At 37.5% G+C, this 25297-nt stretch overlaps 1 long non-coding RNA gene across 1 annotated transcript; it reads right to left on the reverse strand.

The window, feature by feature from the left end:
• Window positions 1-17813: 17813 nt before the first annotated feature.
• Window positions 17814-20400, reverse strand: LOC139739405 (uncharacterized). The gene is made up of 3 exons (XR_011711510.1): window positions 20366-20400; window positions 19544-19614; window positions 17814-17891 (listed from the first exon to the last, which is right to left on the reverse strand). It is a non-coding gene; the product is annotated as an uncharacterized lncRNA (long non-coding RNA).
• Window positions 20401-25297: the final 4897 nt, after the last annotated feature.

The raw sequence follows: 25297 nt of genomic DNA on the forward strand, positions 1-25297 counted from the left end.
AAATCTGTCTTTGTTAGTGACCCCCATACAGCACAACAGTATCAGTATGTGGAAGTATGAAAGAAAAATACAGCTGATTCAGGACTTTACGTGTCAAACACGATTTGGTTCTTCGTATACACACAATAGAACGAGAAATTTTCATGACTCCTTCATCGATGTGGGGAGACCAGTCAAGAGTTTGTTCAAAGATTACCCCAAAATGTTTGAGTCTCGTGACAGTTTCCAAAGGCCAGCCATTCATACACATTTGAAAAGAATGTCTCTGTTTTCCTCGGCGAGGTCTGAATAACATGACTTGCGTTTTTTTTCTAAATTAACAATCATACCATTATCTGAAAACCATTTACTGAGGAGTAGAGTGTCTGCTTGGAGTTGTTCCTGTACTTTATCAGCATCACGTCCTGCAATTGTGAAATATTGCCGTGTCGTCTGCATAAAGAGATAATTTAGTCCCAGGACTAAAGTTTAAGCTATATAGGAACATCATTGATGAACATACAAAAGAGCAATGGCCCTAGTACTGAACCCTGTGGGACTCTTGTATGAACGGGGAGAAATTCGGATCTCTTGCCTTTAAAAGAAACACATTGCTCTCTCCCTATTACGTAAGATTCAAACCACTTTAGTTCAGTTTTATCTATGCCGAAGTAGGACAATTCAGCAAAAGCAGGTCATGGGGTATGACATCGAAGACCTTTTTTAGGTCTAAAAAGATTGCCCCAACCACATTGCCTTTGTCAAGGTTATCAGACCAAAAAAAATCACTAATCTCTGTTAAGCACGTTGTAGTTGAGTGACTGGGTCTAAAACCCGATTGGCGTTCCGTCAACAGCTCGCCTTCATCCAAGTAACTAAGGAGTCGCGAGTGGACTGTTTTTTCGAAAAATTTTGCTACAGTGGATAAGAGTGAGATATGACGATAATTGCGTATATCATTCACAATCTTATTTTTTGGTACAGGTATAACTTTAGCAAGCTTAAATGCGCGGGGGAACACTCCCGTTTCTAACGATTGATTGAAAATATGCGCTAATATGCGATAACGAAATTGAATTGTTCGTTTGATAAATGAAGTACTTGTTTCCTTTTGCCTGTCTCCACCGAGGGACATGCATCAAACATGTGACTGGCAATATCAGCTATAGTCGAGTTTTGCACGAGCTGCCAAACAGCAGAGTTTGTTACACTTCGTCCGTTTCATTAAAATCTTAAATGAGAGACCTTTCGCTCACAAGACACACTTATGAGAGACTTTATAAAATGGAGTTTACTTCTCTTTGAAAGTATCTCATGGCAACATTATGAGCAACTTTGGTCATTCTCAGATTTATAGGGCTTATGTAAAGATTTTTTTGATGTGATGACTTCATGGACCGGACCCATGCATGTGACCATCACATTACTCCCGTCATGCAGACTCGTCCTATTATTACTTGTGTATATCCACTGGTCGTGATTAATTCTTTGGTCAATGTTGGCGCTCTCTTGTCGCCGTGCTTATCGCATTATTTTTATCACGAATTCAACCGCCGTTCCCGACAGTAAAATGTGTTTGCAGAACAATAGCGCCTGGCTCCACTGTGCAAGTATACTGATGGTACGTAATTGCCGGTGTACAATTAATTCATGAAACTGGATGCATATCACACAGGTAGTGATGATTAATATATACGTCTCTCCACGGAGAACCCCTTTCTAACAATGTAAACGTTAAATTCAGGAGCTGACTGTTGACTGATGTTCAGGACAGGTCATAATTATCTTATAGATTTTTTGGGCATGCCATCCAAAGGCCCAGTGTAGTAGATATTTATAGTGTATTTTGGTATACTATACAGATTTACTTCAGAGAAACACGGTTGTGATGAGTAGATCGAAAATGCTAAAATGAGCCACATTGTGGTCGATATCCCAGTAAATGCATGGTAATTTGCTTTCACGAGTATGTAATGAAACATACATACACACTAAAACACATACATTCACGTATGACACGAAAGAAATTATCGACAGTTTTCAACAGCTACGTATAACAACACTTAGGATTTGTTTGAAAAAAAAAAAAACCAGCTGCAGATAGCACGAAGTATCATATATAAACATATTATATGACAGTAATGTGAGAAGCTTCTAAATGTTGGCATGTTTTCCATTGAAAGCAGCAGTCGGGACATATGGCCCCCGTCACTTACAGATCAGATACGTCACTGTACATCCAACATTCTAGGGGCTGTATCGATCAAAACTCCGACGACATCTCAAATGCATACAGAATACATACAGAACTGTCTACTATTGTAGTACATGTACATGAAGTAAAAATTCTGGTATTCTGAGATGCAGAAAATGGAGATGCTCCCCAAGGAAGGAGAAAGACCTACAATGTTAAAAGACCTCTCTAATAGCATTTAGTACGACATTCACGACAGTTTCTTCATTTAGCTGTTTGCTTGTTTGTTTGATTGTAAAAATATATATCATAACACGCAAAGTGTGCATATGAATTGAGATATCGTACACAACATTTGCCTGTACTTACCGAACGGCTCCAGAAAGCTAAACCTTATCACAATTTCCGTTTAATCTCCAAGACTCTCTGTTCTCTCCGACTTTTGGAAACCCTTTTATTTGAAGTGACAGGTTGCGAGCACCGGTGGAATATAGAATTCAGCAGCGGGCGTTCTCCGCACTGATCCACTTGAATCGTTGCAGCTTATAAAACACAATAGGCCCAAGAGGTGGTTGATGATAAAAAGCGCTCGACTACAAAATGTATGTGAGTACATTTGTACGTACGTAATGCTATAGTAGGGAGCTATTGTTGTAGAAAGTGTATTGTTCACACACTGGAGTGTTGGTCTCACCAGGGCCACCTCCCTGGTCTCACTGCGCACAATGACACACCATGTTCAGTTTGCGCAGATGAACAAAATAAGAAAAGATAGACTAGGAGCGGTTTCATCAAAGCTGGAAGTAAAATGAAAAAAGCCATAGGCCTAATGGGATTTTAATAATTGCATGTCGACGTGGGTTGTGCAGCGGCGATATAATTACTAATCACAGTTATCAAAAGAATATGTATTTTTAATCTTTAGTAAAGGGAAAAAAGAAGAGCTTGCATTCTTTTATGCTTGTAAAAGCGCTATAACTTTGGAATGATAAACAGATAAAGTTACGTAGAAAAAGATTTATAGTAAATAAATCACCGGCCATTTTATAAATGTATTTGGTAAAAAGGCCAATGAAAGAGCGCTTAGTTCTGATGGTCTCATCGCCTCAGATAATTTTCATATTAAGTTTGCTACAAATATTACTATTTGGAATAAGCAAGTGATACCATAAACTTTTCATTTTAGGTACAATCGTGATGAAAATCTTCCCATTCGGTTCTTCTAATCTATTTTATTGATGTCGAACCGAGAATGACGTGAATTTTAGCAAAAAATACGTTTAAGCATTTAAGCAAAAATACGGTTATACCTGATTATAGTCTTAAACATTGTCACACATTAAATCTTTCGATCTCTACAGCAGGTAGACGGACATCCAAAGTCAACAAAGTTAATCAATTTCAGATTACTCTTCCATTTCGACGCTTATTAATGAACAGAACGTCCTGTAACCTTCCAGACATGGGGGGGGGGGGGGATTTCATGAAGGTTGGATATTTTTTTTCTGACCAACTGCTTCAAGGTACTGAAATCCTTGCATCTGATTGACTGTTCCAAAAGCAAATTTGTCCGACAACTTTGTCGAAAACTTCATGAAATGCCCCCCCCCCCCCAATGCTTGCAGTCGCTGCTTCACCAACATAGCAGACAAGATCATGACCATTAAACGAATATTTGACGAGTGCAGAAGAGACATGAATGAATAGCAAAAATTAGTTTTTGTTCTTTTGTATCTCTTTAAATCCTCAAACAGAAACAAAGTGGGAAACTAAAGAGGGAAAAAGAGGTGTTTTGTCAACTCAAATTCAAAAGACTGATACAGGGGGAGGGCAAACATACAGCCGCGAGGGTGATAAAATGGAAGGGAATTTCTCTTTTCCATTCTTTTAATTTAGGAATTTTAGAATTCATGAGACAAATTCAAAAGCCACATATTATTTTCACTTTTCTTAATTTGAAATAACATCTTTTTTTGTTGATATTGCCCCCATAAGTCATTTGGATTTGGATTTGACAGAAAATTCTTCATGTTTTTCATTATTTTTGCCTTTCTTTATCTTTGGGGCTGCAAAAACTTTATAGAGATCAGTGGGTGATTTTTGCAATCTAACCTGTGCTTCTTATTGTGTTAAATTTGTCTTTTGTTCTCATTGTTATATATTGACGACCACATACGCATGAACGAGAAATGGTCCATTTGCAATTTTACTTTCGTGCCTTGGAAGGGAAAAACACTTTTCACTCATGCGTATAGTTTCCCCTTTCAATGACCCACCATGTTAATATCCAAATAAATCACCTTTTACATGGTACGTAAAAAACCAATAATTGAGTCACATATTCTATGATAAATATTAACTTGAACAAGCGTTTAGTTTCCTTTTTTTTTAACTGAGTGTATTATGACCATTATTATGTGTATGTTTTTTGGTTGACAACGATCACTATTAAACTGTCTTCTGAAAACTATATGATGCAATATAATTTTGTGATTTTTTCCCCCAAATGATATGAATAACAGTGATTCAGATGACGATTCAGATTATGCATTGTAACACTGTTATTGACAGATCATGAGTCTGTGCGTTACATATCCGCACACTGCTGTGACGGAAGACGTCCCACAACCCAACCACTTTGAATTGAATAACTGAAACTGCACTGATCTTGCACTCGAGACACAGTAAACAGTTCCAGCACGTTTATTTTCATATTTCACTTGACATCAAAATACATCCAAAAAAAGAATACAAACCAAGCAAGATACAAAATATGTTACAAGTCGGGTCATGAACAGAAAGTGTGTCAGCATACATAATGTACATAAGACAATTCTCTATAACTTGTGAAATATGATGGAATCGCAAAAGCAAAGCTTGTAAACGCAGGTTCCATGAAAAAATACCGGTGTAAATTTGCCATGCGATCAATGGAGACAGGACACAAAGTAATAATGGAGAAACGATATGAAAGCTAAAATATCAAAGTACAAAGGGGAAAAAATAAAAGAGAAGAAAAAGTAAAAGTAAAAAAAAAACACACCAAGAACCCAAAGAATAAGAACTGAGTGAAAATATGGCATATAGATACACAAGTATTACGTGCACATTATCTATAATCAACTTCATAATGAGTTCAAAATGTTAATACAGGTACGGATGCAGTGATTATATAATGGGAGCATAAACCAGAAATATACATTGAACGAGGATACTGCGCACAAAACATTTAAAAATTCTAATCAGGCTGGTTATATTCATATATTAACATTGATTTCAATTTTTGTTTTAATGTAAACATACTAGAACAATTGATTAAATCGGCGGGAAGATCATTCCAGAATTTAGGTCCGGTAAAAACCATTGTTTTTTGAGCAAGGAGTGTGCGAGTACGTGGAAGTTGAAATGAATCTCTTTGTCTTGTGGGGTAAGCATAAACGGCATAGTTTTTCTGAAACATATGAGTAAATACGTCAGGCAAGCCGTTGGCTAATAACTGAAACATAAATGTGCCTAAGTTGTATAAAAACAAGTCAGCAACCTTAAGGAGTCTATTTTCAAAAAAGAAATAATTCGTGTGACAATAATAATCGGCTAGATTAACTGAACGAATAGCCCGTTTTTGTAGTTTGTAAATTTTATCAATGTATAATTTGGCCCAGTTTCCCCAGGCAAGAAGTATTCCGTAACAGAGATAGGGTAAAATAAGCGTTGAATATACATTTTTCAAAATATACTTGGGAAAAAATGTTTTAGCTTTTCTAAAATCCCAGTATTTCTTGAAAGCATCTTAGATAAATAATCTGTGATATTTCCATGTTAATTCATGGTCAATATAAAGACCTAAAATTTAAACGATTCAACTTGAATCAAACAATCATTATTCATTTTTACATCGGCAGGCAAATGGATAACAGCATTACTAATACATAACATATAAACAGTTTTGTATGTCCCTGGAAATTTCACACAATCATTATTGTCACCATACCTGATTCTAAACACGAAAGTTTTATTTCATGTTTATTTTTTCTATATTTTATTGTTAATATAAAAATGTATCATACTGATTTATGATAGCATTGAATCGGCAATGACTGTAAACATCATGATATAATTTACGTGTAAAATCATTATAAAGTATGGTACCAGAATTGAATCTATTTTGGTGTGGAGCACAATATATTTCTGTTTTCATTTTCATGTTAGATTATTTCATTAATTTTTGCAAAGGTGATATATCAGAAAGAAATACATTTTCATTATCATAACATCTCATAAAATTATGTGATATTGCATTGAAGAATATTGCACCCATTATATCGTCGTACATTATGTCATCTTGACAATAATTATAATGATAGATTCTCTTGGAAGATCCTGATGAAGGTCATAACAGGCCTAAAGCTCGATCATTACATTGTAGTCATCATTATCATCATTATCATTAGGCCTACGTATATCAGATATTTTGTCACTTCGGTAAAGACTTAAGAAAAGAATTTCACATCATGAATATTTTTGCTTGTTTGAGCTCACTGCATCAATCCAAGGCTACCTGTATGTTGAGTGGATCTTAACTTTAAGGATTAGCAGCCTGGTTGAGCAGGCTCTCCTATTTTGTTTGTTTGATGCTTTTTAATTACATATGCCATAAGCAAACTTTGAGCTGTGGAACTGTTTGCCGAAGATACGGAGAGACAGTCATAGATAGCGTTGTAGATTCTACAAATACAATTTCTACCAGTTTTCACCCTTCCGCGATGATCATTGGATTGGCTGCAAAGGAAAAAAAATCAGAAAAAGAAATGGGGGGGGGGGGTGGAGTTAAATTTGTTATTAAATGCCTATAGATTTCTAATTGCTATGTAGTGGGTGTACCCAGGTTTGTTTAACATCACATTAGATTGAAATTCAAACAAATGCACAGACATTGACGGCAAGTAGACACATTATTCCCTCCGAAACGAACTCCATGTGGATTCATTATTGTGCAGTGCGTGAGAAATTTAATTAGTCCGCAAATGCAAACATAGATATCTAATAGAAAACCTTCTGCAAATAAATTTTTTTCCCACTCCACTCTGTCAGATGGGAAAAGACCATTATAACTTTGCTGAAATGCAATTCACGAAATAACCAGGTAAGCGCAACATACCAGCGTTCATAAAAATGGTAGATTCACATGCTCAATAATTTTGCGTTCCAGCAAGGAGCTTGTGTTTTGAGCTCCTTAGTTCAAGGTATAGGCATTTCTATCAAAAAAAAAATTATTCATTCAAGATTGTTAGTACGATTCCATGTCGATACCAGACGTCAGAGCATAATATTATTTTGAGATGAGCTAAAAAAAGAATGCTGTATAAATTAATACATTTTATAAACCCTTTTTATTTTTTATGTAATCTCACTTGTGGAATGCAAAACTTCTAACTGGGAGTACTGTTAGTGTATCGATATGTCTTATAGTCTGTGCCGATGACCGAGCCCAGGATTGTTGCCCACGAGCTTCTTAAATTCGTAGTGAATTTCCACGAGACTAGCCCGGTTCTCACTGCAGAGGGGTTAACACCTACATCACATGAATCTCAATCATGAATCAAAAGTGTAAGTTGTACAACATGAACCAATATGATGATAAGCAAAATTCAATCGTATTCTTCATGTCCTTGAAACTACCAAGCGTTGAGACACTGGGATTATTACGTCGGGGATGATGGTGTCAAATAAACGGAAACATAAAAAAAATAAAATAACATAAAATAAAATTTTGTTTCATATTATAATCGAGTCTGGAGAAGACATAGTCCTATTTACACTGTCGAAGTTTGAATGTACAATGATGCAAAATAAACTTGCTGCTTTTGATCCGATAGATGGACTCGGTGGTCTTTAGCAGCTTTGAAACAGCACACTCGATCTACTTTCAAAGGAAACGGAAATGAGATACGAAAGATATGGCTCAGTTTTTCGGGTTCCAAAGGAGTAGTGCAGCTAGGAGGCACACAGGTGGCATAACTGCCTTTTCAAATCATGATTGAAATATCCCTGATGACTGTTTTGAGTTTAGAAGTTCAGCTATGGTGGGCAGTAAGATTAGATGAAATTTAAAGCTCATCCATGGTTCAGAAGTTAATGCTTCATCATCCCGAGAAAGATCAAAATATCTTTTGAGGATATGCCATTGACATGAGAATAATGGTGTTATGTATACAAATGGATGACAAAAATGCCAATTTCTGCTGCAATTTTTACTCTTGGGCCTTGGAATACAAAAACAGAATGTGTTTATTCTTGCGTAAAATTTCCCCTTTGTACTACCCTACTGGGTTGATAGCCTATGCTTTGATATGATATATAACACAAAGATTTTTACCAAACTCTTCTATATGAAACATTATGGAACGGAAAAAGTGTTCACTCTTTTTTTTTTCTTTTTTTTTTTTTGCTGAGTGTAGTTAGAGTGAATCATAACTCATTAAAAAATGGCGCTCAACATTGCCCATGTCTGTGTGGTCGGCCATACAGTCGTAATAAGTAGAGCAGATGAGGTCTCATCCAAAGAGGCAGTGGCAGTAATTTAAAGTATAACAAATTTGAGTGTTCAAATTCATGAATTTCTTCCGTCGAGATGTTTTCATTGCAAATGATTGAAAAATTGCCCTACATCGACGTGAATAAGCACTGAATTGATCAGTGTCTGATCAATTCAGTGCTTATTCACGTCGATGTAGGGCAATTTGTCAATCATTTGCAAATTTGAGTGTGTTACCCACATTCGACTTTCTCTCTTGTGTAGTCGAGAGGCTTGTGTGTCTCTCTACAAGTTTGGAGTCTAAATGAAGGGGTTTTGGTATACAAAGCTGTGTGGGTTTTAGGGTTCACTGGCCAAGTTTAATACCATTGGGGGTTAATGTTCTCAAATTGTCTCAATTCCGGTAATCTTTACTTTGGATATAATTGAGTGGTCCGGCTGGTTGAAATGTATATTGTTTAGGGGAGAGCTTCCCGCTTGTTGGGCATATTGAATTAAAGTGACTCAGTATCTCTGATTTAGTGTTGCTGAATCGGGTATACCAGGGAGGTGAATTCACCTTCCTGGGTATACAGAGATATTTTAGTCTTCTCCACGTAAGTAGGCCTACTGTTTGTTTCATTTTGTGCAGGATATCAGTTGAATAAGCCAATCTGATTTGCAGTGTATTTGAGATGTACTATGTTGGCATTTCTACCCCAGTGACACTGGTTTTGACAATAAAGTTTGATTTGAATAGAATTGACATTTGGATTGGATTTGGATTTATGTATTCAATACTTCATAAAAACCCATATAAACAAACAGAGAAAATACACAACATATAGGTATAAATATATTACATTCAGATTCATGTCATCAAGTGTATAATAGAGTTACTGACATGTCTGCAACGGATACAACATAAAACATCAACGTCAGAAATTATGAAATTATTAGCATTCTGATATTTCACTCCATCTTTTTGGTCCATTATAAGAATTGACTTTTGATAAGAGCTTAATCTTACAAATGCATGGCAAGTGATAATTAAAACTTTTTTTGTTACACATGTATGCACCTGGCTATTGAGCTTGAAATAATTTGTTAATAATACAGGAAGCATATCATGAGAACATGAAAACATAAATATTGTACTTTGATATATATACATAATTATTATAAATATTAAGAATTTTCAAACGTTATTGTACAGTCATTCGAGCAAGCAAGACAAATAAGCACCAGAGAACGCTATTTCAAGTGCTATAATTTAGAAAAAAAAAAAGTTGGTCGTGCTTTGAAAAGAGGAAGTTAGGGCATTAATTTTGATTTGTCGCCATGATACTCATATTTGTCTCTGTCTGTGTGTGTGTGTGCGTGCGTGCTTGCGTGCGTGTGCGTGTGTGTGTGTTTATGTGTATGCGTGTATGTGCGTGGATAAATCAAAATAATGGATTGACTCCCCCCCCCCCTTTCTCAGCTATTTATATGGAACAAGAAAAAGACATGCAAATGCAGGAACCCCTCCCCCCTCAAAAAAAAGAAGGAAAGAAAGAAAGAAGGAAAGAAAGAAAGAAAGAAAGAAAGAAAGAAAGAAAGAAAGAAGGCGAGACGCATCCGGACTGAAACACGCATCGTTGCCGAAATACGGTGTCTCTAGGCGCATTTCTTGCCTTCCCTTGAAAGTTCTTCAAAATCAGTTCTCAGGTTTCTCCACGAACCTCTTGTACTATCGTTAATGGCCCATTAACGATCGCCCCATCCCTTTACAGCCATGCTAACCTGGAAACATTAAACTGCACATTACTTGAATATGAGACCATTCTGAAGCAAATAATTTTCACCCAACAATAGATATATACTCTCAAATGAATCCCACAAGGATTGGAACAATCATCCCCCAGCATTCCCACTGATTCCCAGTGATCAGCTACTCGCCATCCCCTTTAAAGCAACTGCTACATCAGGAGTAGTGTTATCTTTAGACCATTCTGAAGCAAATAATTTTCACCCAACAATATATATATATAATGTACTCTTAAATGAATCCCACAAGGATTGGAACAATCCCCCAGCATCCCCACTGATTCCCAGTGATCAGCTACTCGCCATCCCCTTTAAAGCAACTGCTACATCAGGAGCAGTGTTATCTTAAGCTTTTGTTAAGTCTCGCCAAAGCTCATTGTTTTACAGCTTCTAGACCATTATACCCTTAAGCCCTAGACAGTTAGAGAATAGGTATAATTTATAAATGTTTATTTACAAATTCACTTGCGATCTGCTTCTTGCTTATTAAACAGCCACTCCCAGACAGTTTTATGTTCGGTATCAACAAAAAAGAAGACAGGAGAGAAGGAGATTGCTATCTTCACTTATTATAAGTTGCCAACATTTACTGTGTACATATTAGAACATTTATCATCAAAAGAAATATTAGAATGCTTCTAATTTCCATTCAACCCTAGTGCATAAAATGGCTTTGTGTTAACCATAGTCACGTGTAACTCACATGTGTGTGTGTGTGTAAGTGTGTGTGTGTGTGGGTGTGTGTGTGTGTGTGTGTGTATGCGTGTTTATGTGTTTGTCAGCAGGCCAAATCATACATTCCTATTTCCCTTCCTGTTTGTTCAGCGTTGTTGTTCCCACCGTGAAGTTCTTGTGTTAACTCTTTCTTTGCTCAATATTTCAGATTTGGCCGAGGGAGACTTTCAACCTGGGGGGGGGGGGGGGGTGTTTCATGAAACTTTTTGTCAGTGATTTACACCGACAACTGTGAAAAACTACTGAAATCCTTGCGTCTGATTGGCTGATAGCAAATTTGTCGGTGAAAACCTCCGACGAACTCGTTGATGAAACGCCCCCCTGGTCGTTCAATCGGACAAATGCCATTTCTATGTTATCTGTCTGTTTACAAGAAACAGCCACAGGGAACGGAAAATTAAGAAGTTTTGCATGTCAGTAACAAAATGAAACTGATACAGTCCATTTCAATAACAAATGAGATAGATTTAGTTATCACGATCAAAGGTATTTGATATCTGATTTCAGTTATACACGAAAACAAAGGCATCAGATTGCAGGTTCACATAATGTGATTAATTCGATTTATTGATTTGAATTCATTTCCACTTTGTGTTCACAAACACAAACATAATTGTGTTGCAATGATTATACAATAACATTTTGTCTTTAATAATCAATAGACAATCATAAATAATTGAAACACATACTCTAATGACATAGGCCTACATACATTCGTAACAGAAGTAGTAGCCATAAGAACCAAAGTGGGGGAGCCTAAATAAAAAAAAAAAAACAAGGCTTGTATTATATTAATTAGGTATTAATTTGGTAGGATGCAGTATACGTGAGCATCTTCAACATTTTAAAAAAAAAGTGTTGAAAAGTACAGTATTGACGGTAACAGTAATGACGGTACAGTAATGATCGCAGTTTAAACAATTCATATTTCATGGGCCGCCATATCCTGTTAATGCAAATGAGTGTAAAATGTCCCTTTCAGTCTGTACCATATAAAATCAAACAGACAGCTCCGAATTTCGCCTACCCAACAGGTTGACCATCACCATAGCAAAACATTGTATCACAGCGACCGGTTAGATGCCAGTCAGAGATTGGATAATCCTGGTCACGTAATAGCAAGCCTTTTGTAATGTTCTCTGTTGGTTAGAACATTCATGTGTTACCAATCAACAATAAACACCACACAAGGATATATTTAGAGTAATTATAGATTTTCGATGTTTACTAAAAGATGTATTCTTATAAACTCAGAAAAGTCGCTTCAGTATTAGAAACAGTGGTCTCCGATAGGGTGTTGCCATCATTATCACCCCCAGCACCGCCAAGAACTATGGTATGAAAATGTCCGCAATAGGAGCGACATTGGAGGCAAATCGCTATGTCCAAGAAAGAATACAGTGGATAGACATCGTGCGGAAAATGCAAGCGGAACATCTAGTCCTGACTGTATTTGTAAACGTGGATGACCAGGGCCGGCGGAGCGTTTTCAAAAGCGTGGGGACCCACTTCCGGGTTTCATGAAAAAAAAAAAAGAAAAAAAAAGAAAGGGTCTTCAGTGCAAATATTTAGTGCCACTTACGTACTTCCGGGTTAAAAAAAAAGTATGGGGGCCCAAAGTGATGACACCTTACGTATTCCTTTTTATGCCCCCACGGCCCCCACGGTTCCACCGGCCATGATGACAACGGCTCTCGTTGCTTTCCATTATATCTGGGATAACTTGCGAAAGAGCGTCCACTTTGCTTCACTCCTGCGACGACAGAGGGCGCTATAGGAGTATGATTACTGCATCAGCAATCGCCAATAGGCTGTGACGTCCACGGCAGAGAGAGATTATAGGCCTACATCTTACAACTTACTATACCAAAGCCTGGAAACATGCATAACATACAGTGTGCTATCTACTCTTTCCATCAATTTTATAGCAGGAAACCTGTCCGTCCTAAGTGGTTAACATCTGCATATCAAGAGGAAACACTTGATCAACAAACTAACGCCACTTCACAGACATGTCTGCTTACACAATTCAAGGTTAACAGGCCTAATTTCAACCAAATGCTTCCAGGAGCTATGGAGTCACAAAACCCACCCCGGTCTCTTCTTTTTTAATCAGAGTGTAAAAATTTTCCCTTACATCAAAAGTGCAAAGTTTTCATAATTGGTTAACAAGATTGTCATCCAGCAATTGTGAGATTATTCAGTCTACTACCATGTCTAAATCTACCATAATGCGTGTATTATGTTACTGACAGCTCAACGACATACAGAACTTTTTTTTCTGAGTAAACATCCGTTTTAAACATGATTATAAAAGTCAAGTAACACAAAAGAGACGGTATAAAACACGCAGTTAACATACCAAAGCCTGGAAACATGCATAACATACAGTGTGCTATCTACTCTTTCCATCAATCTTAAAGCAGGAAACCTGTCCGTCCTAAGTGGTTAACATCTGCATATCAAGAGGAAACACTTAATCAACAAACTAACGCCACTTTATAGACATGTCTGCTTACACAATTCAAGGTCAACAGGCCTAATTTCAACCAAAAGCTTCCAGGAGCTATGGAGTCACAAAACCTACCCCGGTCTCTTCTGTTTTAATCAGAGTGTAAAAATTTTCCCTTACATCAAAAGTGCAAAGTTTTCATAATTGGTTAACAAGATTGTCATCCAGCAATTGTGACATTATTCAGTCTACTACCACGTCTAAATCTACCACAATGCGTGTATTATGTTACTGACAGCTCAACGACATACAGAACTTTTTTTTTCTGAGTAAACATCTGTTTTAAACATGATTATAAAAGACAAGTAACACAAAAGAGACGGTATAAAACACGAAGTTAACATTTCATTCAAATTCTGTCAAATCTACAAAAGACACTATAGTCCGACGCTTTTCCTAACAAACTTTAGGCATATTCATTTGTATGTTCTTTATCATACAACTTGGTTTCTTGCATTCTTTAGCTTCGAAGACATATTTGAAGTAACCTAATTCGGTACGCCGACAAAGAGAGAATTCAAATGATAAACATAATTTGCTTATGAATGTAAGACCTGATTTCAACATTCTCCCACTACCATGAAACAGAGGTTGTAGTGGCTAATCTTACTTAGAAATAATATTCATAAAATTTCACATGCACAAACATAATATGGGAGACAATATATTTCGAAAAGTCGATTTCCCATGATTAATATTAATTCGCACCGATCTACTGAAAGAACACTCTGAATGCGCTGACACGGTCAACTTCTTAAAGTATGGTGAACGAGACATTAGAATCAAGAAAATCATATTAAAGAAGGTGTCAAAGCAGAGGGAAATGTCTCCTAGAACAGATTTTTAATGTGACTTAGTAAAAGATATTCGCGCCACTGAGAAATCGTTAGTTAAAACTGACTGATTTGCTCCACCGATATTCGCTCCGGAACAGCCGTCTTTTCCGAGCCTTAAATTGTGACGTCACGAAATGAACAAAACCCTTTACGAGTGCAGCGCGCGCGCGAGACATCGAGACCGCCATTCATAAAGCACGTATTTCTTGGTGAGCGGATGCAATATCTTGCTTGTCTTTTAATAGTCGTATCTGGTTTGTCGGCTGAGACATTTAAACGTCCAATTTTTACCTTATATTGTACTGAGAGACTTTGAGTTTGACATCGAGGGTGAATTGAGTGATGACAGTGACAGTGACAATGACACTGATAGTGACAGTGGCAAAGTCGGGGTGGTTGAAAAAGCGAGGGAGAGGCAACGGAGCCCACTGTGTGGACGGAGTGTGCGTCCGGGTTGCTGTGTTTTGTTATGGTGCGCCAAAAGGAACCGTGTCTGGTTCTGTTACAATATCACTTCCCCGCTAATAATTTTGTTAAAAATAGCGGAGGCTTCATGTAATGATGTTGATGCCCATGATTTTTACATAAGAGCTACATTTTTTATTGATTTTGTACTGAATTCCTGATTTTCATATTCCTTTTATAGTACCGAACATTATGTGACCGTGCATCGCAAAACGAACAAAAAGTCGCACACACTGATTTTGTGTGAGGACTGAAAATAGGTGAAATGGGTCAACCTAGCCGATCTTGACTTTTTCATATTTTCTGAAAGAGCAAGTCTTCTTCTACACTATACTAAAAGTTGGGATCATAAAATGGGCAGGAAAGTGTGTTTTTTAGCATTTTATCTCGAACATTTTTTGGTAGAATAGTGTGATAAGGTGTGTCTTTATAGAGTCCACTTTTCATTTCTTAAAAAAACCTTGTACACACTCTTCACTTTCAACTCTAATGAAGCAGTTACACTGGCTCCCCATCAAAGAGCGTATCGATTTCAAACTAGCCCTTCTTGTCTATAAATGCATGATGAATACCGCTCCTCAATACCTATCCAACCTACTAACCACCCCTACTGCCACCAGATATCAACGTCGGTCACAAAATGATAGGACAGTCCTACAAATCCCACAAGCAAAAACCAAAGCTTTCGAACGTACATTTTCATATGCTGGATCTGTTGTCTGGAACACTCTACCAAAACAACTCCGTCTATGTGATTCAGAGGAAATGTTTAGAAGGAAACTCAAGACTGAACTATTTCAATTGTAACTACTAAGTATGTTCCTATGCTTTGTGAATGTTGTTTGTTGATGTATGTACAGCGCTTTGATCAGGTCCTGTAAAAGCGCTCAATAAGAAATAGTTATTATTATTATTATTATTATTATTAATAACTTTTGAAAGGATGCCGCTACTGCTTTGAAAGTTGACATTGATAATGGACAGACTGTGTTAATAAGGCATGCTCAATTTCAGTTTAATCTGATAATTCCTTCATTGTTGTTACTCCAGCGGTTTACATTCTATTTTTTGCCCCATTCATCGCCCAGCCAGCACGGCTTGGTGAAGATTAAGTGCTTGAATAGACACTGTAGTTCAGAGCCTCTTTTCTCAGTTCACACTTTTCCTGAGTGTGTGCTTTCTTTCCAATATTTAGATAGGTTAGGAGAGTCCATTTGATTTGAGTTATACATCATTTTAAAGCTTAAAGTCTGCTCTTTCAGAATATGCTCTTAACTAAAACTTCATGTCTGGCGACTTTCTGTTTGTTTTGTGATGCAGGGTCATATTTACTTTGGTTCACCATAGCAATAAGCCAGACCGTGTTCGGCATAAAGGGCTGCGCTTGTAATTGTCCAACTGATGCTAAGTTTGACTTTCTTGATATGGGCCTAGCTAGCGCATAGCTAGCGGCATGACACACGTTGCGACGCGTTATGTCATCCTAATACGCACTAGGCTAGTACTGTACTAGCAACGTTAGAGATTCCACTAGGGCCTCACGCTCCTAAAAAAAAAAAAAAAAAAAAAAAAAAAAAAAAAAGTCTAACGGTTACTTCTACTAGGCCTAGTAGCTAGCTGCCCCTAGAAGGCTAGAATGCACCAGGGATGAAATTGTGATCATGATTTCTGTGTGAGGAGATTTGCCAGCAGCAGGCACACAACGACGATGTTCTAACAGCAAACGAAAACAAGAGAAAACCAAAAAGACGATTTACCATACCATCACTTTACCGGCAAATACAACCTACGAGGGAACTGGTGAGTAGGCCTACTGTTTCGTATGCTTGATTAAATTACTCGAAATTGCTAACCTCACTTTTCAAGCAGGCCTACAACTTTTTACGGCATTGTCCTTCCTTCTAACATGTAAGCATTCTAATGTTACTTCGTTTCTATAACGGATAGGGCCGAGGCGCCTACAATTCATTGTATTTAGCATTTACCGTACTCTGCCTGTACAGGCCTACTACTAGAACTGCCTACTGCTGGTAGTGTTTCTGCCAACAATACTGCTGCTAACCCACCATGTTCCTAAGCTAAACGCCGACGTCTAACATATTTTATTCAATGTGGAGCTCAAGCTATTGCTAGGGCTCCGAGTACTAGTACATGTAGTAGTAGGGCTTGCTACTGTACTAGTAGTAGTACTAGTACTAGTAGTACCCAACAGTTTCTAACGCACAGCCAGCAACCGACAGTAATTTCTTTACCGGCGCTTTTCTCGTTCACCATACTTTAAGTAAAGGAATCAAACGGGATTTGTATTCCCGACGCAAGGTGCCGTTCTAACGTTTAATACTCAGTAGTCTTCTTGCGATATTCCGATCGGATGACGTGGAAAACGAGGACGAAAATTTCACCAATGGAGATGACTGACATGCCAACGTACAGACCCATCAAACCACCAATGTTGCCGAACAGACTTGCGACCTATAGAAACGGAAAAAAGAACAACAGTGAGAACGGAAAGAATAAACGGCAATAATGTCATTGTAGATGAAGGCAGCAGTTCAGCTCATGTGCCATTGTGATCGGTCATGAATACTCATCCTAGGGTAGCCATACCACTCCTTGTCACATTTCGTTATATGCATGAATGCAACAGACGAATGAATGTTATCAAGAGATAAAATGGAGTTGACTCTCTCGCTGGTTATCTGTTTATTTAAAGGTTTGAAAACTATCATACGTGTGACGACAGCATATTATCAAAATGAATTGTAACATACCGTGTTTAATGGAGTCTCCACCACCCTCTCGAAGTTGAGTTCTTCATAGTAGATCTTCACACGCACAAGGTTTTTGCTGATTTGTGACAAAGAGAACATTTGGATCATTCAATAGAGTAATCCTCTTGGCCAAATAAGAGCGTGAACTGCTTTGTTTTTTTAGAATTATGAATGACTTTGTGTGTGTATGGTGTGTGTGTGTGTGTGTGTGTGTGTGTGTGTGTGCTATGCAATAGTATTGTATTGGTGTTTGTTCAATCAAGGGTAGGTCTTCATTGAGTGACCGAGATTTGCTTACCAAATTAATTGGGATGCACCATGGCAGAGTTGCCATGCAATATCACCAATTTGGAAAATGTTTCATACTGTAAACCAATACAATTGATATAAAGTGATCTGTCAAGTGGAATAACAACAAACACACTAATTCATCTTTATAATGTGTGTGTTTCAAACATGGAAAATACTTGCATGCTGTAAACAATCCATAAAACCCAACCCAACCCAACCCAACCAAACCAAACCAAACCAAAAACTGAGTTCCAGTTCATTCATTTTCACATTCGATAACACATCAAGCAATGATTCTTTTTTTTTTTTTTTTTTTTAATGCTTATATTATACACATACATTACCCGCAGTCTAGCTCTCCGGGTGTTAAAGAAATGCTAACCAATCATGAATGTATAAATGCAGATTTGATCCCGCAAAGTGATTGCTTAAGCCATGGCAAACTTAAGCTTTGAATATTGCTGTTGACTAGGAGAACTCATGTTATGAGTTTGGCTTTGCTTGTAAATTCGATATAAATTAGAATGTTTAACCTCAACGTTAACCCTAACCCAAACTAGCAATTTACAGATGTTTCTTGAAGTTTCAAAGTGGATCTTGTGCAGAGTAGAATCCAGCTCATCCGCTATGTACCGTGGACTATATACTATGAAATATAATTGTTCCACGACATTTGCTCCTGCGACAATTGCTCCCATGAAGTATCTGCACGCTAAGCCAAAAATAAATTCTACGCAAATGCTTAACCCTTTCCATAGTCCTAATCCTCACATCAAATTAAGCCTTAAACCCTATCACAACCCTAACATTAACTAAGTCTTTGGAGAAAAGGACAGGAGCAATTGTCGCAGGAGCAAATGTCGCATCACCGAAAATACATTGTATATAGGAACTATAGTCGCTAAGTGTCATTACTTTATGCGATTTCTCATGACAAGCCATAGCAAAACACAGAAGTGAAATGAAGCGATGTGGAGATATTTCTGAAGTAATGATTAAAATTCTTAAAGAATTAATTTCAGTAGAGTGCATTTTGGTTTCATCCTTTACAAGCAGGGACAAGGACGAAACCGAAATGCACTCTACTGAAATATTATTTTCTTAATTTTAATCATTACTTCAGAAATATCTCCACATCGCTTCATTTCACTTTTGTGTTTTGCTGTGGCATGTCATGAGCAATCGCATAAAGTAATGACACTTAGCGACTATAGTCGCGAAACAAAGAAGTGAAATGAAGCGATGTGGAGATATTTCTGAAGTAATCAATTTCAGTAGAGTGCATTTCGGTTTCGTCCTTGTCCCTGCTTCTTAATTCTTTAAAAATTTCTGAAGTAAATGATTACAATTTTTAAAGAAATCAATATTTCAGTAGTGTACATTTCGGTTTCGTCTTGTCCCTGCTTGTAAAGCAGCACGCGTCCCTATGAATCTTACCTGGCCTGGTCCTTGAATGAACTAAATTTTCCTGGTCCGTTTTCAGCTTTGAGCCTCGTGTAAAGATGCTCCTAGAAAATAGATTTGAATTCGATTTATTACTGATTATCAGCAAAGTTCTAGGCGACGTTTTCTTTTCCGCAGCTATCTCAGAATCCCTAATAGAAGACAGACACTGAAAAACTTTATCTCACATTAAGCACCCAGAAAATCACTACTTTATAGTACCCAATATAAAGGTTAAGTCCAGTTTATGCATTTCCGCTGTTTATTTTGATATCATCAAATAGAATCTCTAGGTAGAAATGCCGTTGGCCGACACTTTATCAATGAACTAATGAACATCTGCTTTAATTTGAAGTGTAAAAAATAATAAGTTAGGTACGTATAGTCAAATCAAAAGTTTATCAGAATTCGACCATTCTGACGTCATGACATCATATGATGTAAGCTAAACTATTCTTTCTTGACATGTGAAAAGATTAAATTCCATTTACATTAAACTTGCAGTATTCCGGTCTACACTCTTTTTTCTTTTATCTAAACCAACCTTAAATCGGGTTTTGCGGGTCGTGACATCACCTCTTTAAAACTTTGGAAAGTGGTGCCGACTAAATCTCAATTCCGTGAATGTATGCGAAAACTTTATAATTCTCATCTTATGCTCATGTTTGGCAATCCCCTACCATTCTGACATCGTATTTCACTCTTAATGAATTCACCTGTCAGTGTTGCGTTACACTATAACAGTTTGAAAACAATGTGTTTATTTCGTTTTGGTGATACGTCATCATTGTATGTGCGAGAGAAAAAGTTACATACTTCGTATCTTTCACTGGGCCATCGAGCCGTTGAGATTCTCGCATTGTAGATGTTTTCACTTTGTGAGAAAAAAATAATAACACATTAAAACCACTCAGATATACACATCAACAGTAACGGTTACATGCAGAGACGTGCTTCATATCTTTCTCGCATCCTGCGAGTGTGTGTGTCTTTTTTCAGTTAGGTTACGTTAGTAATTTGCGTGTACATGTACTCCATAACTTCCAAATTTGCTTCATGTAAAGGTACTGACGAGCAAAGATCGCTCAAGACCTATGTGCTCGAGTGACTGTTTGTGTGCGTGCATGTGCGTGTGTATGCTTGTGTGTGTGTATGCTGTGTGTGTGTGTGTGTGTGTGTTTGTATTAATTTAAGGCCGTGCCACACCATTCCGGGCAAGCTACGCGGGCTTGTAGCGAGTAGGTAGTTTCCAGTACGTAGAAGGTTTTCAGCGGGCGAACAAGAATGTTTGCAATTTTCATTCATGCCTTGTCATACCGTACGGGGGAACTTCTGCGGCTTGACTTGCGGGGAAACAAATTTACTCCCCGGAGCTCTCCGCAGTTGGTCCGCACCTGACAGTATCTAGCGCGTAGTTGCCCGGAGGTGCTCACGCAAGTCCTATTTAACCGCAGCCAAGTTTTGAGCATGACCAAAACTTTTGAGTCGCGGGAATGCCCGTAGAGGTCCACGCAGAACGCCGGTAGGAGACCCTTAGCGGAAGTACTTCCCAGGCAATTCCCACGCAGGTACTTCGCAGTCCCGTATGCAGCCAAGGTAATGAAATTCTGTGAGATTTCAGCCATTCCATTAGAGGAATTCCTTCAATGAGTTGTCAGCCCCCACGCGACTGGTACAAAGGTCACACAGTATACTCGCAAGTATAACGCGTCCAGCAAGTAAGACACGTGCGCTGACTCGCTGAAATCCTTTTCCGCCCTCAGGAATGTCCGGTATGCTAGAAAATCCCTACACGTAACAAGCCCGAGTAGCTAGCCCGGAAAGGTGTGACAGGGCCTAAACACGGTTGCGGGTAAAAAAAAAAATGCGTGCGCACCTCCGGGCGACTACGGTTGAGATACGTGCTAGGTACTGTCATGTGCGGATCATCTACGGGGACCTCCGGGTAGTCAAAATTGCTCTTTCCAAGTCGCACGCAAGGCTTGCCCGGAAAGGTGTGACACGGCCTTTAACGAGCTAAATCGAACGCAATAGAATATTTTGTTTCTGGAAATATTGAAGATATAGACATTCCCTTCAATATTAACTTCTTCGCCAGAGTAGCCCTATTCCGAAGAAAGTTGATGTGGTGATTTAACGTCCTGGGAAGTGTTTCATCAATTTAGTCAGCGCTGACAAGTTGGCAGTCTCTCACAATCACCATGGTAACAGTCAGTGACCAGAGCATCTCAGCCAATCAAAACCAAGGATTTTGCTGAAATTGTCAGATACTGACAACTTGTCAGCGCTGACTAAATTGATGAAACACCCCCAGAAGATCCGAATTGTATCATGATTACATGTGTGTGTGTGTTTGTGTGTGTGTGTGTGTGTGTGTGTTTGTGTGTGTTTGTGTGTGTGTATGTGATTTACGAGGCCGCCAAGTATTACAAGTAATGAATGCTTGTGAACAAGCGACCATAGTGGCGATGTCTTTTATGGATTGTCCAGTTTTATCCAACTACACTGATATCTCTCCTTTATGTAGACTCTATTGTTGCATTCGCTCAATCCACGTACAGTATAATAATACATGTATCATTTTGAGTGAATCCCCCTCTGAGTCCTTTCCAAATAGTCCAGTCAAAATATGAAATGACCCACAACTAATTGCAACAGAAACGATTCCACTTGCATTTGACCCGGAAGAGCTATCAAGATAACATATTAAAAAGTTCCCTAAAATTCGAGTGGTGGATCAGTGTCTAATTTGCATAAATTCAAAATGGCCGCCATACAACCTATTTATGCCTATATCTGGGGATATATAACCCACAGAAAGTAAATTCCGGTGTCTAATCCTATGTTTTTTTAGGTCAAGGAATACAATTATGTTATGTATAGCAACTTTCAAACATCCTTTTATATAGTTTTTGCATATATTTGCATATAATTACATGCAAAATGGCCGCCATATTGCCTGCGCAAGCCCGTATCTTCGTATATCATTAATGTAGTACACTCAGGAATAAGTCGCTATGTATCTGGACATAAAACCCGCAGAAAATAGATTCTGGTGTCTAAATCTATCGATGTTTTTTTAGGTCAGGGAATACAATTATGATATAAGCAGTAACTTTCAAACTTCCTTTTATACAGTTTTTGCATATATTTGCATTCAATTAAATGCAAAATGACCGCCGTAGTGCCACTACAGGCTTATATTTCTATCTGTAAAAGGTACCTAGTGATGGTGTCTGTGGTCTTAATTTTACTGCTGAGAATCACTGATGTAGAATACGTTCCACTCAGGAGTAGTTACCTATATTTCACTAAAAATTTGCATATATTTATACATAAATCTATTGAAATTACTACCGTGAATATGATTTTAGATATACGAACACAAGCTGCAGAACGTTAATTGTACTGTAATGTCTCATCCAAGATATCAAGGGAAAATTGTTATAATACCATTTAAAACCTTGATGATTATCCTACACCTATAGTGTGTATATTCTTGCATTTATCAAAAGTATTGTATTACATTGTACTCACATTTTCTTGAGATACAGCCTCAAAACAGAAAACAACTGTAAGTAGCATCGAATAGAACATATCTTTATTTAACTGTAAATTCAACTTATCTTCCAAAGTGTGCTCAATAGGTACACAAATATTAAAGTCTGAAATTATGTAGTAGGAATCGTTAAAATATTTCATGATTGCATGATATTTAATGTATCATGTTTTGTAATTTGCCCTCATGTTTACTGCTTATTACTTGTGTTTATGTTGCAATTCTTTATTTCTTCTCTCTTTTTTTCTTTTTTTTTTTGCCAAGGGGGGGGGGGGGCATATCATCAAGTTCATGATTATCCATAAGCTACTTATACAAAAGTTTCATGAGTTTGGACATATCTCGTATAGCTTTCAAAGTGTGCTTACGGTACACAAAAATTGGTCTTAAATCATTCAGCAGGGTTTTTTTTTTTCAAACATCTTTTTTCTTACCTGCGATGATTTACATCCATGTTTAGTTGATACTTGTGTCCTTTGTTGCAAAACTTTTGGTAAAGGCATGTTTATCAATGAGCAACATATGACCGTGATAATTTGTATGGAAGTGGATTTTGTCACATTTTTGCACGGTTTCACCCAGTGACTCCACTGAAAAGGTAAAACATTGTGATTTACAGCCAGATACAAAGAAAAAGAAAAAAAAAAGGAAATGCCTTGACATTTCTATTACTAGTACTCTGGATTCATCAGTCGATCAATACAAACAGCATCCTTCTCATTGGCTTCAAGCTCATACAACACATATAAATTCTTATAAGTCTTACTTTTACCATTTTTCGTGTTGTATCTACAGCTTTATTAAAAGAAATGTTTCCTATTGCATTGGGGTTTCGCACTAATAACATTTTCACCAACACACAGTTGTTGTTTTTTTAGAAATGCGAGCAGCATGAAGGCTGAATTCAGTTTTGCTGGCGAAAAAGCAGTCTTAAGTCAGATAAAAAACAAAATACATAACATCATTTTCTGTTCCTAACCCTTCCAAAAGGTCCCTTCCCTCCACCTCGGTAGCAGCTTTTCTTCAAGTTAAACAGTGGAAGGGAAATGACATACAATCATTGGAATTGGGACGATTTGAGGAAGATGTTTAATCAAAAAATCAAATATGTTCTGATCACTACAGACAAAGCTGCAGCTATTAAGGAACTCCTGAAGAAAGTCTGATGCAACTGCAAGACAGGATGTTAGCAACTGGCAGTGTATAGTTGCAGGGCAAGCAGATTTGACTGCACACAACCCATACCAGTGTCAGATGCGGGCCATTATATATCATACAACTTGTAATGTTGTATTTCTAAAATATGTGAGGAGTGAGATTATGCTGTTCTAATTGGTGACTAGGAATAAGAAGCATTCTCGAAAGACATCGACACAGTTTACAACAAACGTGAGACTTACCACGTTTCAGTATGAAATGGAGCCGAGATCCTGTTTGCTTTAAATTAATCAACTGCAATTTCACACCATCCTAGTCCAGAATTTGTGGTAAACACATAAAACACTGTGAGTGTAAGCTATAGTTTTGTATACTCGTTTTTCACTTTTATCATTGATCTCTATTTTGAGAGATCACATTACATACCTTAGTATCTGTATTATCACAAGCTAGAAAATGAAAATAATGTACAGGAAACGAAAGAAAGTTTTCTTGAAATCAAGTGACTTTGATCCATTAGATTTTAAACTCATCTTAGCCAAAGGTTCAAGACAGCAAAAAAGGTTCAAGCTAATATTGCAAATAGCCATCATTTATATTCTACTGACCGGTCGTCGGTCATGCATACATTTTCAAAAACCATTTCCAGGTTCTCTTAAAAAAAAACCCATGTAATGACAGATTTTCAACAAACTAGGCAAGTAGCATCCCAAGGATGATAGACTTTCAAGGTGTTCAAATAGACACCATGTCCAAAAGGTCCCAGAACCCCGAAATTAAGGAATCTATTATAAAAAAGTCCCCTCACACACACACACACCCTCACACACACACACGCGCACACACACACACACAAGTAGAACCAAGTGTAACAGAGCTAGGTATAATGTACAAAGTTGAATATCTTGGAGATTGCATATAGATTTAAGTTTACTTTTGCAGTTTAACTTGTTTTCGAAATATTACACATTGTATATATATAAATATATATATATATAATATATATATATATATATTATATATATATATAT

The sequence above is a fragment of the Diadema antillarum genome, unplaced genomic scaffold (genome assembly GCF_040938485.1).
Source record: "Diadema antillarum isolate AM-2024a unplaced genomic scaffold, OU_Dant_1.0 seq00000798_RagTag, whole genome shotgun sequence".
In the NCBI taxonomy this organism is placed as follows: domain Eukaryota; kingdom Metazoa; phylum Echinodermata; class Echinoidea; order Diadematoida; family Diadematidae; genus Diadema; species Diadema antillarum.